At 37.0% G+C, this 12,139-nt stretch overlaps 1 long non-coding RNA gene across 1 annotated transcript in view; it reads right to left on the reverse strand.

The window, feature by feature from the left end:
- Positions 1-1,331: 1,331 nt before the first annotated feature.
- LOC118148578 (uncharacterized) overlaps positions 1,332-12,139 on the reverse strand; it is a 54,136-nt gene continuing 43,328 nt past the window's right edge. The window contains exons 3-4 of the long non-coding RNA XR_004735439.3: positions 8,013-8,132; positions 1,332-4,170 (exon numbers count right to left, since the gene is read on the reverse strand). This is a non-coding gene — a long non-coding RNA (uncharacterized LOC118148578). The remainder of the gene's footprint in view (positions 4,171-8,012; positions 8,133-12,139) is intronic.

Genomic DNA, 12,139 nt, shown 5'->3' on the forward strand with positions numbered 1-12,139 from the left:
TTCATTCCCAAAAGGTTGTAATTGAAAGATAAAGAATGGCAGACTATGCCACTCCAAAATACATCACTTGGCATAAGGATTATTTTGAGCTAAAAGCACTTGCAAAACAGCAAGTGCAAAAGAAAGACAGGAGGCAAAACTCCCGTGGGAAAGAATTTCACCTCATTCTAGGGGAAAAGAAACATTCTTATCATAAGAGATGGGGAGTTGAGGCCAAGAGAAATCCACACAAACAGACTCAGTACAAAACAAACAACAACAACAAACCACAACAACCTCTTATTTTCCTTCAGACTCCCATATATTGCTATTACTATTATTATTATTTTACAATTGCCTCTTTTTCCTCAACCTAGTATATTAACACTTCATTTTGCCACTTCTTTGGGTCTTCATTTTCATATGGGAGCTTCCGTGTTTCATGTAAAAGTATGCATGCTTTTCCCCTGTTAATCTGTCTTATGTCAATTGAATTCTCAGGCCCAGCTGGAGACTCTTAGGGGATAGAGGTAAAATGTTGCCTCTACTCCAGAGATTTTTTTAAATTTCATATTATTTTATTAAGTTCACAAGGTGCACTTGTATTCTAAAATGCACATTTATGTTCCCTTAAATTCTCTATATATGAGACAAAATTCTGTGACTCAATCATTTAACTTGCTGTTCTATTTTATGAACAGTCTCATCAGCTGGTATAAATAGGGCATAATCACAAAGTTTGAAGTCATTTTCCCAAAATATTTCACTACGTTTGTAAAAAACACTTTTCAGAGTTCTGATATAATTTGATGTCATAATTTTGTATTCTTGGTTTCCTTATGCTTGCCAAAGAGATTTAGAAGCATACATCCAAAATAATTTTGCAATGCCAACAAATTACCATATTTCACTGAAAACTCTGCACTCTTCACTTTTAATGTCTATGGACAAAACATTTCTGGAGCTGAAGGTGCATTCTCCTTTAAAAACAAATGACAGAATATCAATAAGTAAATTTATTCTTTTATGCCCATGAGGAAGAATTGATAATGACTTCTTATCCTATTTTCGCTGGGGTATTTTAGGGTGATATACTTTCTCCATGCTTAAAAGAAAAGACCAAAAATTATTAAAAGGAATCTATTCAGAAAAATGATTTACATCTAATGTTTTTTTGGAGGAAAGGGCTCCAAAACCACAATAGTATCTCTGTCTCTCCTGCCACATTCTGAAACTTCTGGTGCCGAGCTAGCTTGCATCATTTAGTTATCTAAAGACTTAAACTCTCTTGACAAGGGCACTTTGATGTATCTCAGAGCTGCTCTGTGGTATCATGGCCTTTATTTTAAGTATTTCTTTTTTTTTTTTTTTTTTTTTTTTTGAGACGGAGTTTCGCTCTTGTTACCCAGGCTGGAGTGCAATGGCGCGATCTCGGCTCACCGCAACTTCCGCCTCCTGGGTTCAGGCAATTCTCCTGCCTCAGCCTCCCCAGTAGCTGGGATTACAGGCACATGCCACCATGCCCAGCTAATTTTTTGTATTTTTAGTAGAGACGGGGTTTCACCATGTTGACCAGGATGGTCCCGATCTCTTGACCTCGTGATCCACCCACCTCGGCCTCCCAAAGTGCTGGGATTACAGGCTTGAGCCACCGCGCCCAGCCTATTTTAAGTATTTTTTAGATCACATGTTGCAAGATCCTTTGTGTGGCGGGAGTTTTTGATGACTATTTTTACCTTTTGGTTGAAAAAAAAAAAAAGAAATTTTTTAAGACCAAGCAATTATCACAGGAAACAAGACTGCATTTATAAAAATTTTAGAATTTTCAAGAAGTAGTTGCTAATATAAATGCTATCTATAATATGCAAGTACTAGTCCATAGAGTCAATGAGACATATCCTAGGTATTCACTTAATTAGACACCAGGGAAATAGTAAGGTATAGTGCTTAGATCTTAGACTCTGGGATAGACAGTCAATAGCAATATAATCTCCAGTTGTATCTCAAACTCTTTAAGCCTCTATTTATTCAGCTGTAGAATGGGACTATTACTCATTACGTATTGAAAGTATTGTGAGGCTTAGAATATAGTTTTAATTGGTTAGCACAATGCCTGAAACTAAATACTCAAAAAAATGTTTGTTGTTTTATTATTATTATTAATTTGTGGATACAAATTAGATGTGTCCGGATTCAAGAATGGTTATTACAGATTAGGAAGAAAAAAATTATTTAAAAAAGAACTTTAAAAAAATCTCAGTTTGGAAATGATTTTATCATTTAGCATGAATTAATCTAGTTTACCGCTACAAGTTCCAGACTTGCATAGTGTTGAGAAAGTTCAGGCCATCTACCTATTTTTGGAATATTGCATTTTAGGCAAGAGAACTTAAAAAAGTTTGAAATACAAGAGAGTTTTAAACATAAGGTGGGATGATTATTATGTAACACTAATCAGCAAATATGCCTCTGATAATTTCTGAAGCGTGGAGGCCATGATACATTCTTCCAGATTATGAGGAAAATTTAGCTTGTGCTGCCTCATCCCAGTGTTAACTGGCCAGACACCAATGCCTATGTCAACGAACTTCCTAAGTGACTGCTGGAAGGAAACATCTCTAAAACTACATTTCCTAGTTGGTTTCCTGATGCACCAAGCAGGGAAGGTCATATTCAGTCTGGGACACATCTACTGCCTGAGATTTCTCCAGCATTTAATGTGGTAGTTTGGAGACATCATACCCACCACCACCTGGGTCTCAGGTTAAGAGAATTCCGCTCTGGTTAGAAGGAGAAAAGAGACAGATGCAGCACAGGAGGTAAATGTCAGCAAGAGAAAGATTTGCTGTGCTTCATTCTGATGAGAGACCTGGAGGATCAGCATATTTTCACTGAACCGCAGGAGATCAAAAGTCACACTTCCCCACCTCTTCCTGCCACTCTCCTAAGGTCTACTCTCCCATGAATTGCCTCAGGCAAAAGCTGGTTGGACCTAATTAACTGACAGCCTGAGCAGGAGACCTAAAGAAGGAGGAAGCAAAGAGGACTCCTAGGGAAGCTTGAGTGGTAGAAAGACAGGCAGTACTTCTGGAGAAGAAAAACAAAATGGCAGATGGCAGGTGTCAGATTCACGACTATGCCAATTGCCATGTTGAGTTCTGAAGGGAGTGTGTGGATGAGCAGAAAGAACACTTGGGGGGCCATAGGCAGGTGAAAGATGCTTTTATTCAGCAGCAGTTCTCATCAACAGCTTTCTCACACTGTCCACCCTGTCTCGGCTGCTTAGTCTGACGGCTCCCACACAGAGCTGCACAGCCAGCTCTTCCTTGCCTTCCAGGGTCAGTAGCTTAATTCTTTCCTCTTTCTGGGCATGGGTGAGCTGAGCTCACCTGGCTCTCACCGTCCGTTTGCAAAGATGGACAGTTCTGACTTTCTCTCCCTTTCTCTGGGTGCAAGTGTGCCTGCACAATGTTAACAGGGCACTTATACCTTTTATAGACAATCGTGGCTTAGGGCCAAGGGATGACCTTCCCACGTTATGGCTAAATAGCTGTGTTTGCATTAAACATGGAATTGTGCACCTTCATTCCAAACTTGCTGAGTCACTTTGGCCCAGATGTCCACCTCAGCCTATTCCTTGACCAAAGCACAACAATATTTCTTACAGTGGGAAGGCAGAGGGGAAGGACTTTTTGGTACCAGCCTGAAATAGATACAATATGTGCTGAGAAGTAAGTTGAGGGAAAACATGTAATTTTTTTTACCTTATTAGGATTATTTGCATATACTTAGTTTTTGTTTTTGTTCTTTTTTTAACGGACAGATTGTACTTTCTGATTGAATTATTAAGAACATAACTAAGTCAATTAGCTTAATTCAAATAGTTCACATTTTATACATATGCTGTAACATCACTTTATGCCCCATAAATATGTGCGATCATAGTATGTCAATATTCAACTAAAAATACTGAATAAGCAATTAAAAAAAACATAACTTATGATTTTACCTCCATAACTGGCACAGAAAACTGAGAGCTGAAGGGAGGAGGCCTGGTCTGACACCAGGGTGCTGCAGATCAATGGGCAGATGGTTGACGTTTTTATTCCCCGTCTTTGGTTTCCAGCTATTTTGCTGTTTTTCTAGAATGATGTCATGTAGTGCATACAATGAATAGATTTAGCATGATTTCTGCAGTACAGAAACAATAGAGAGAACTACTTTGTGAATGTTTCTTTTTTTTTTTCCTGTTTTTCATATACAACATACTAATTGTGTTGTCACATTTTCAAAGATCATTAGTTTGCCTTTTCTTTCTTTCCATTTCAGAAACAGAGTCACCTCAGAAGCAGTGTGTAGCCTGGGTGATGGAGCTTTCAAGAGTGTGGACACACCCAGGTTTAAATCATAGGGCTGTCTCTTACTAGTTGATTTGACCTCAGGCATGTTAAATAAATTTTCTCTGGATCATTTTTTCTCATTTGTAAAATCAGGGTAATTACTGAGTCAAAATTTAGGAGAATTTACCATATGTGTGAATTAAATAGCAGACAACAAATTCTTACTGATAGTGATGTTAGTGCTTTTTATTTCCTTATATCTGAAAACATCTGGTAAATAAAAGTTATGTCATTATAATAACAGCTCAAACCACAGATTTGCTGCACTGAGATTAAAGTAGCTTAAGTTGGGAAGATTTATGACCTCATATACTTTGAAACCCTCTCTTTAAATCTTTATCATGTTTTTGTAAACAATTGATGTTTCCACACAGACACTGTAATAATGATTTGGAGTAAAATAGAAGTAAAATTAAAAACCACCAAAATTCATTTCAAAACATGGGAACACAGCAACCATGACCTTTAAGTGTAAAGCCTACTTCTGCACAGTTGAGATGCTTTTGATCTATTCTGCCAAGTCCACTTCTGAATTCTTTCTTACCTCGTTGCATGTTGTTATATTTTCTGGGAATCATCTCCCCCTTCCTCTCTTTCCCTCATCTTTTCACAACCAGTCATCAAAATCTTTTAATTCTATCTTCCAGTTACGTTGGAAACCTAAGCTCCCTTCTCTGTATCCACTGACATTACTTTATTTCTTGTCTGGGTTACTGCAATAGCCTCTTAACCAGTTTTTCTCCCCACTGGCCACTCTCTAATCCATGTTTGTACCTCAACAAATCTGATTGTTCTACTCCTGCCACCAGAATCTTTTTTTTTTTTTTTTTGAGACAGATTCTCGCTTTGTCGCTCGGGCTGTAGTACAGTGGCACGATCTCGGCTCTCTACAACCTTTGCTTCCCAGGTTCAAGCGATTCTTCGTGCCTCAGCCTCTGGAGTAGCTGGGATTACAGGCGCCCTCCACCACGCCCGGCTAATTTTTGTATTTTCAGTAGAGACGGGGTTTCGCCATGTTGGCCATGTTAGCCTCTCTTAATGCCTGCAGTGGTTATGCCTTTTTTCTTTTTTTTTTCTTTTTTGAGACGGAGTTTCGCTCTTGTTACCCAGGCTGGAGTGCAATGGCGCGATCTCGGCTCACTGCAACCTCCGCCTCCTGGGGTTCAGGCAATTCTCCTGCCTCAACCTCCCTTGTAGCTGGGATTACAGGCATGCGCCACCGTGCCCAGCTAATTTTTTGTATTTTTGGTAGAGACGGGGTTTCACCATGTTGACCAGGATGGTCTCGATCTCTTGACCTCGTGATCCACCCGCCTCGGCCTGGTTATGCCTTTTGAGATTTATTATAAGAATCCCAGGATGGCCTGCCAGGAACTGCTAGTTGACCTCTTATATCCATTTTTCTTTTTTCTTTCCTAATGGGACCACTTGCCTGCTGCCATCTTTGGAAGATGCACAGCTGACCACACTGAAGGTTAAATTCCCAGCTTCCCTTTAGCTCACTGTGAATTTATTCCTCAGTTCTGATCAATAGTATGCAAGCAAGAGTGCCATGTACCACTTCTGCTAAGCGTCCTTAAAGACAGTGCTATGGATTAAATGACTGTGTCTCCCTAAAGTTCGTATGTTAAAATCCTAAGCCCCAATATGAAGGTATTATGAGGTTGGGCTGTTAATAAGTGATTTGGTAGGCAGAGCCCTCGTGAATGGGATTAAGGGCCTATGAAAGAGACCTCAGAGAGCTTCTTTACCCTTTCTACCATGTGAAGACACACACAGCAAGAAGATAGCTGTCTATAAACAAGGAAGCAGTCCTCACCAGATATTGGAACCTATGGATACCTTGATTTGGGACTTCCCAGCCTCCAGAACAAAGAGAAATAAATTTCTGTTATTTACAAGCTACTCAGTCTATGATATTTTATATAGCATCCAGAACAGACAGAGAGGTAGCATGTCTTTCTTCATCCTTTTCTCTTTGCTAGTAACTGAATTATAGATATGAGGGTTAGGGCTAGATCAGCTCTTCGAACTTGTGAGGTGAGATGCAAAAAATGGTGGAGTAGAGAGCAAAAGAGACCCTGAATTTATTAGCAGCATCACCGAGCTTCCAAACTTGTCATAGACCAGCTTCCTCAGGCAATAACATGGATGGGAGAAATAAAATGCTGTCTTCTATAAGCTGATATTATTTGCAATTTCTGACATCTTAAGCCAAACTAAATCCTAACAAGAAATCCATTATCTTCCAAAGTCCTATCCTTCTGTTAAATTTCCTATTACATTTCGTTCCCACTGGACTTTTCTCTACAACAATCCTGAATTATACATTGGCCCCAGGCCTTAGAATGATGTCAAACCTTCTCACGTTTGTCCAGGTTGTTTCCTTTGCCTAACATCACATACCCCACAGCTCTAGTAGTCTTCATTTGAATTTTTGAATTATTATTTATTTTTCAATACCCTGCTAAAAATCATCTCCCGTAAGAAGTAACCACTGACAATCCACTTCATGCCTCCAAAAAATGATCTTGCCCTTCCTCTGACAACCTCTAGAGCTGTATAGGTTCACAAAGTTTCACCACTCATACACACTGACAGTTCCTTACTTGTATATGTTCTTTTCCCATTAATCCTTAAAGGTAGTGATTCTGTGCTATATATTTGCCATGTCTAGCAGTGTTCAGCAATTTGTAGGTGACCAATCAAAATACAGTTTTGATTTCATAGGACACAGTCATATATCTGGAGTTTTTCAACAAAAGTAATATTTCATATATACTATTTCTCAATTAAAAAAATGACATTCATTCATTGTTTTTCAGACTGTTCAAAAACTTAAATTTTAAGCTGTGTGTTATTCAAAAGATTAAATGACTTTATTTGAGAGACTTCATTCTATTATGAAATGCTTCATAATAAATTTGTTGCCTCAGATTATTGTTAGAACATTAAAATGGTATTTAGTTTAAATATAATACAATTTTTTAAAAAAATTATGAAAGCATACTTTTAGATATCTCTATTATCTTTTAAAAATATGACTTTCTTTCTAATACCAGTTTTTCCTTCCATAAAAATATATACCCTATTTTTTCTCCCTAAATGTTTCCTGAATATTTCCCTATGCCTTTAAATTGTCCCCAAAAGAAGTATGTTTTTAAAAAATTTTTTAGACAGATCTCACTTTGTCACACAGGCTGGAATGCAGTGGCACACACAGATGGCTCACTGCAGCTGTATCTCCCAGGCTCAGGTGATTCTTTCATCTCAGCCTCCCGAGTAGCTGGGATTACAGGTGCATACCATCATATCCATGGTATCAAGTTGATCAAAGCCATTTTATAGCAAAGAGACATGCAGTTAGATGGTGAAATAATACAAGAAAAATATAAATAGTTTTCTTACTTACAAAAAATGAACATACAAAGGGGGCTAGATTTTATCTTAATGACTGAAAAAATAACTGTAAACATGGAAACACATTTCACATTTGTTTCTTCATTAATTATGTCATTCAAATACAGCAGTTGTGTAATAAAAAGTCAATTAGTTAAGTATTTTTTGTTCAGAGGAATTGAAGCTAATGTGGCTAAAAATACATTTTTTTAAATAGTGAAACACTTTTTGTACCTTTTGGTGCTGTAGTGTCATAGAATAAACCCATCAGCATTTGTTTCTTTCCTCCTCTTGCCGACCACAGAATGAAAGCACGTGATTATTGCTACCATCCATTCAGCCTTGCTTCTTACGCTGGAAGAAAAATTAAATGTAGAGATCCAGTTATTCCAAAGAGTAGGTCTAAAGATTGGAAATATGACACTTATTTTTGAAATACCAATGAAATATGCCTAACTGAGACAGAGTTAAAAATGAACTCATTCAAACAGTGTCTGTGAAAGCTTCTATTCCTTTCAGAGATTCGCTATCAAGCTTTGCAAAAGGATGTTTTATTTCACTGTCTCCTAAAAGTGTGTACAAATAGGGCAGGGCCATGCCTTCATGAGGTAGGCATTTCCCCCAGTAAACATAAAGCTGAATTTGGGATGCTATAAGCAATTCTGTGGCTTTACATTAAGACCAGAATGGAGCATGGATTATATTATTTTGTATGCCTGCCTTTCATAGTCTTAATGGATTTTCAGAAATGTGCAGTGATGCTTTGCATAGTACAAGGTTGGAGAGATAACACAATACTTCAGCACAGCCTGTGATCTGTCCAGCTACATAAGCAAATGATGACTCCTATTTCCAGTGCTGGAATTTTTGTCCAATAGATAGAACATGCAGAATAAAACCTTCTGAATATGATTTGCAACAATGAACTGGCTAAAGACGCAGGCTAAGTGTTTTTGTTCTACACCATGGGCAGTTTGCTGTCTTTCATAGAAGTGTCATGCTTCCCTCTGTCATTCTGTTTCCTGGTCAGTCAATTATAAACTATACTTTTTGTTTTCTATGTTGAGATTTATACTAGAAACTTAAGAAGTGATGATGGAGAAGAAAAGAGTGGAGAAAAAAATAGGTTCCTGTCCTTTCTCAACTACATGAAAACATGTTTTTAAAAACCTACCTTATAGTTTTAACCTAAGCTTCATTTCAAATCAATCACATAAAGCAGTAATTATCAGGTTTCCTCTTTGATCTGATGACCATCTTATGAATTATTTTCCTATACAAATTCACTTAATAGTAACTAATTTAATGTATTTTAGATGTAACTAAATGAGATAATCCAATTTCTCAAAGTACACATTATACGGTGTAAATTTGTAACACGTATTTGACAAATATTACATATCGCATTAGTGGGGAATATTACATTGTTGAATATACTTCTGTTTTCTCTGACCACTTTGAAAAAAACTCTGGTGTCCTTAGAAGATGTATTAGTGGAAAATTTCTGGTCTGTTATATTTGCCCCGTTGCATAGAGAAGAGAAAACAAAAACAATTGATGTGACTTCAGAGATATTATTCTCAGTAATTCAATTTTCTTATTTCTAAAATGAGGAGATTTGACAGATGAACATTTGGATTCTTGTGGCTTTACTGTATCTTGGTTCAGTGGGTGAAACTGGCTTGGGATTCTTGTCATTATTCATCAGAAGAGCTCCTAGGAACTACCTACTTTACTAAGTAGAGTAGCCAAGGACTTTTGTCTTTGATTATGACAGCTGGTAATGGAGAAAATGTCTCAGTAATCATACTTGATGTTAGAAAACTACAACATTTTCACTATTTGCATTTGTTCTATATTCCAGAGATCAAGGATAAAATATTAGATCACAGTATTAATTTTTTAGAAAAGTAAAGTACATGATTTAATTATATCATTATACTATTTTCATGGGAGGTAATATTTTCTGTATTTTTAAATTATTAATAGTTTATCTTTTTATTTTTCCCAACATAGAATCATTTGAGTATCAAAGTATGGGATGCTGATTGTCAAAGACATTTGAACTATTTTATTTTTCTTAGAAATTTTTAAATTGTTATCTTATGTATGGATCTTTCATATTATTCATATTAAACTAGTCATATGAGAAATTCTTCTAAGTAAAAATCTTTTAAAATCTCTCTAATCTTGGTTCAGCTTATAGGCCTGCTTTCTCTTCTGTGTGTGATGAAAATGTATAGGGGAATCTCTATTCCATGCTCTATGCTTTCCCTTACAAACATTTTAAATCTTAAAATGCTTGAAATTCAGAAATTAGAGTTTGTAATTTTTTACATTTTCTGAATCTCACCTAATAAGTAGACACCTCCCCACCAGGCTTACATCTACTATTCAGAGTAACAAGTGAAATACAGTTCCCAATACTATTATGAATAAAATCTGTTATAATAATTGAAAGCCATTCTTTAGATTTTATTTATTTTATTTTGGACGAGACAGGATCTCAGTCTGTCACCCAGGCAGGAGTGCAGTGGTGTAGCCTTGGCTCACTGCAGCCTCTACCTCCCCAGGCTCAGGTGATCCTCTCACCTCAGCCTCCTGAGTAGTTGGTACTACAGGCTCTCAACATCACGCACAGCTAATTTTTGTATTTTTTGTAGAAATGGGGTTTCACCATGTTGCCCAGGCTGGTCTCAAACTCCTGGGCTACAGTGATCCTCTTACCTCAGCCTCCCAAATTGCTAGGAAGCCTGGCCTCTCTTGTTCCAGGGTGGAACCTGGAATTCAATCTACTATGTGGAAAGCCTATCCTAGCAGTACTCCCACTCTGCTGAGAGTCCCTGTATCCTTTGTTTTCCTTTTTGCCCAATAAATTCTATTTTTCTCACCCTTCAAAGCATCTGCGAGCCTAATCTCTCATGGCCATGCAACAAGAACCTGGCTTTCAGCTGAACTGAGGAGAAAGCCCTACAACAAAATGTTGATAATAAATAAGGGATGCATACCTACGTTCCCCCTTTCGGTTGTATGGTTACCACTCTTACCACTTACCAGGATCATCCAATTATATAAAAAATGTTCAGTAATGATGATGGTAATAAAGAATTGTACAAATTATTAGGAGATTATATATGATAGACAAAGCAGTTTTTATTGACACTAGTGGTTGTACACATGTATGGAGTACATGCATATTTTGTTACATGTACACAGTGTATAATGATCAAGTCAGGGTATTTGGGGTGTGCTGGGAATATTTTAAGTCCTCTCTTCTAGCAACTTTAAAATATATGATATGCTATTAATTATGATCATGCTACTCTGCTATTGAACATTATTAGAACATATTCCTTCTCACTGGCTGTTTGTTTGTACCCATTAACAACCTCTCCCACCCACAGGCACACCCTTCCCAGTCTTCAGTATCTATTATTATTCTACTCTCTATCTCCACGACATAGAGTCTTGTCTTTTTAGTTCCTATATATGAGTAAGAAGATACAACATTTGTCTTTCTGTACTGGCCTCACTCAGCACTTTCACTTAATATAATGGTCCACAGTTTCATTCATGTTGCTGTAAATGACACTCTGAGTTAAATTTTTTTTTAATTAGTGGGAACATTATGAGTTAATTTAAAAATCAACCTATGTGTATTTCCAGAAAAGATAAGAAAACCAATATTATACAGATAAATATTCAGGATTCATTTAATTTGTAAACCTGCCTCCTGTTAATTTAATATGAAAGCAGTTATATTACATGTAATAATTATGATAGTATAGCAAAAAGGCCATTATCTCCATTTTGTGGTATTTATTAATTTCTCTAAGAAAGCACTGAACAAAGTGTACTTAAATGAAAACCATTTATGGGCTGGGTACAATGGCTTATGCCTGTAATCCCAGTACTTTGAGAGGCCACTACAGGTGGATCACCTGAGGTCAGAAGTTCAAGACAAGCCTGGCCAAAATGGCAAAACCCTGTGTCTACTAAAAATACAAAAATTGGCCAGGTGTGGTGGTGTGCACCTGTAGTCCCAGATACCTGGAAAGCTGAAGCAGGAGAGTCACTTGAATCTGGGAAGTCTGCGCAACAGAGAGAGACTCCATCTTAAAAAATAAAACAAAACATATATGAACATAATTTTGATACTTCACTAACATTCTGGGCTTTTGTAACGAAGTCATGGATCAGATATGATAATTCAGATGTTTTAGGTTCAATAAGCTCCATATTAGAACTGAATTGCAATGAAAATTTTTATAAGACCCTTTTGGTTATAGAATGGAATATGTTGCTTGGGTTACCACTGAGATCTTCTTTTCTTTAAACAAGAACATTCATCCACACTCTCA

The sequence above is a fragment of the Callithrix jacchus genome, chromosome 16 (assembly GCF_049354715.1).
Source record: "Callithrix jacchus isolate 240 chromosome 16, calJac240_pri, whole genome shotgun sequence".
Classification (NCBI taxonomy): domain Eukaryota; kingdom Metazoa; phylum Chordata; class Mammalia; order Primates; family Cebidae; genus Callithrix; species Callithrix jacchus.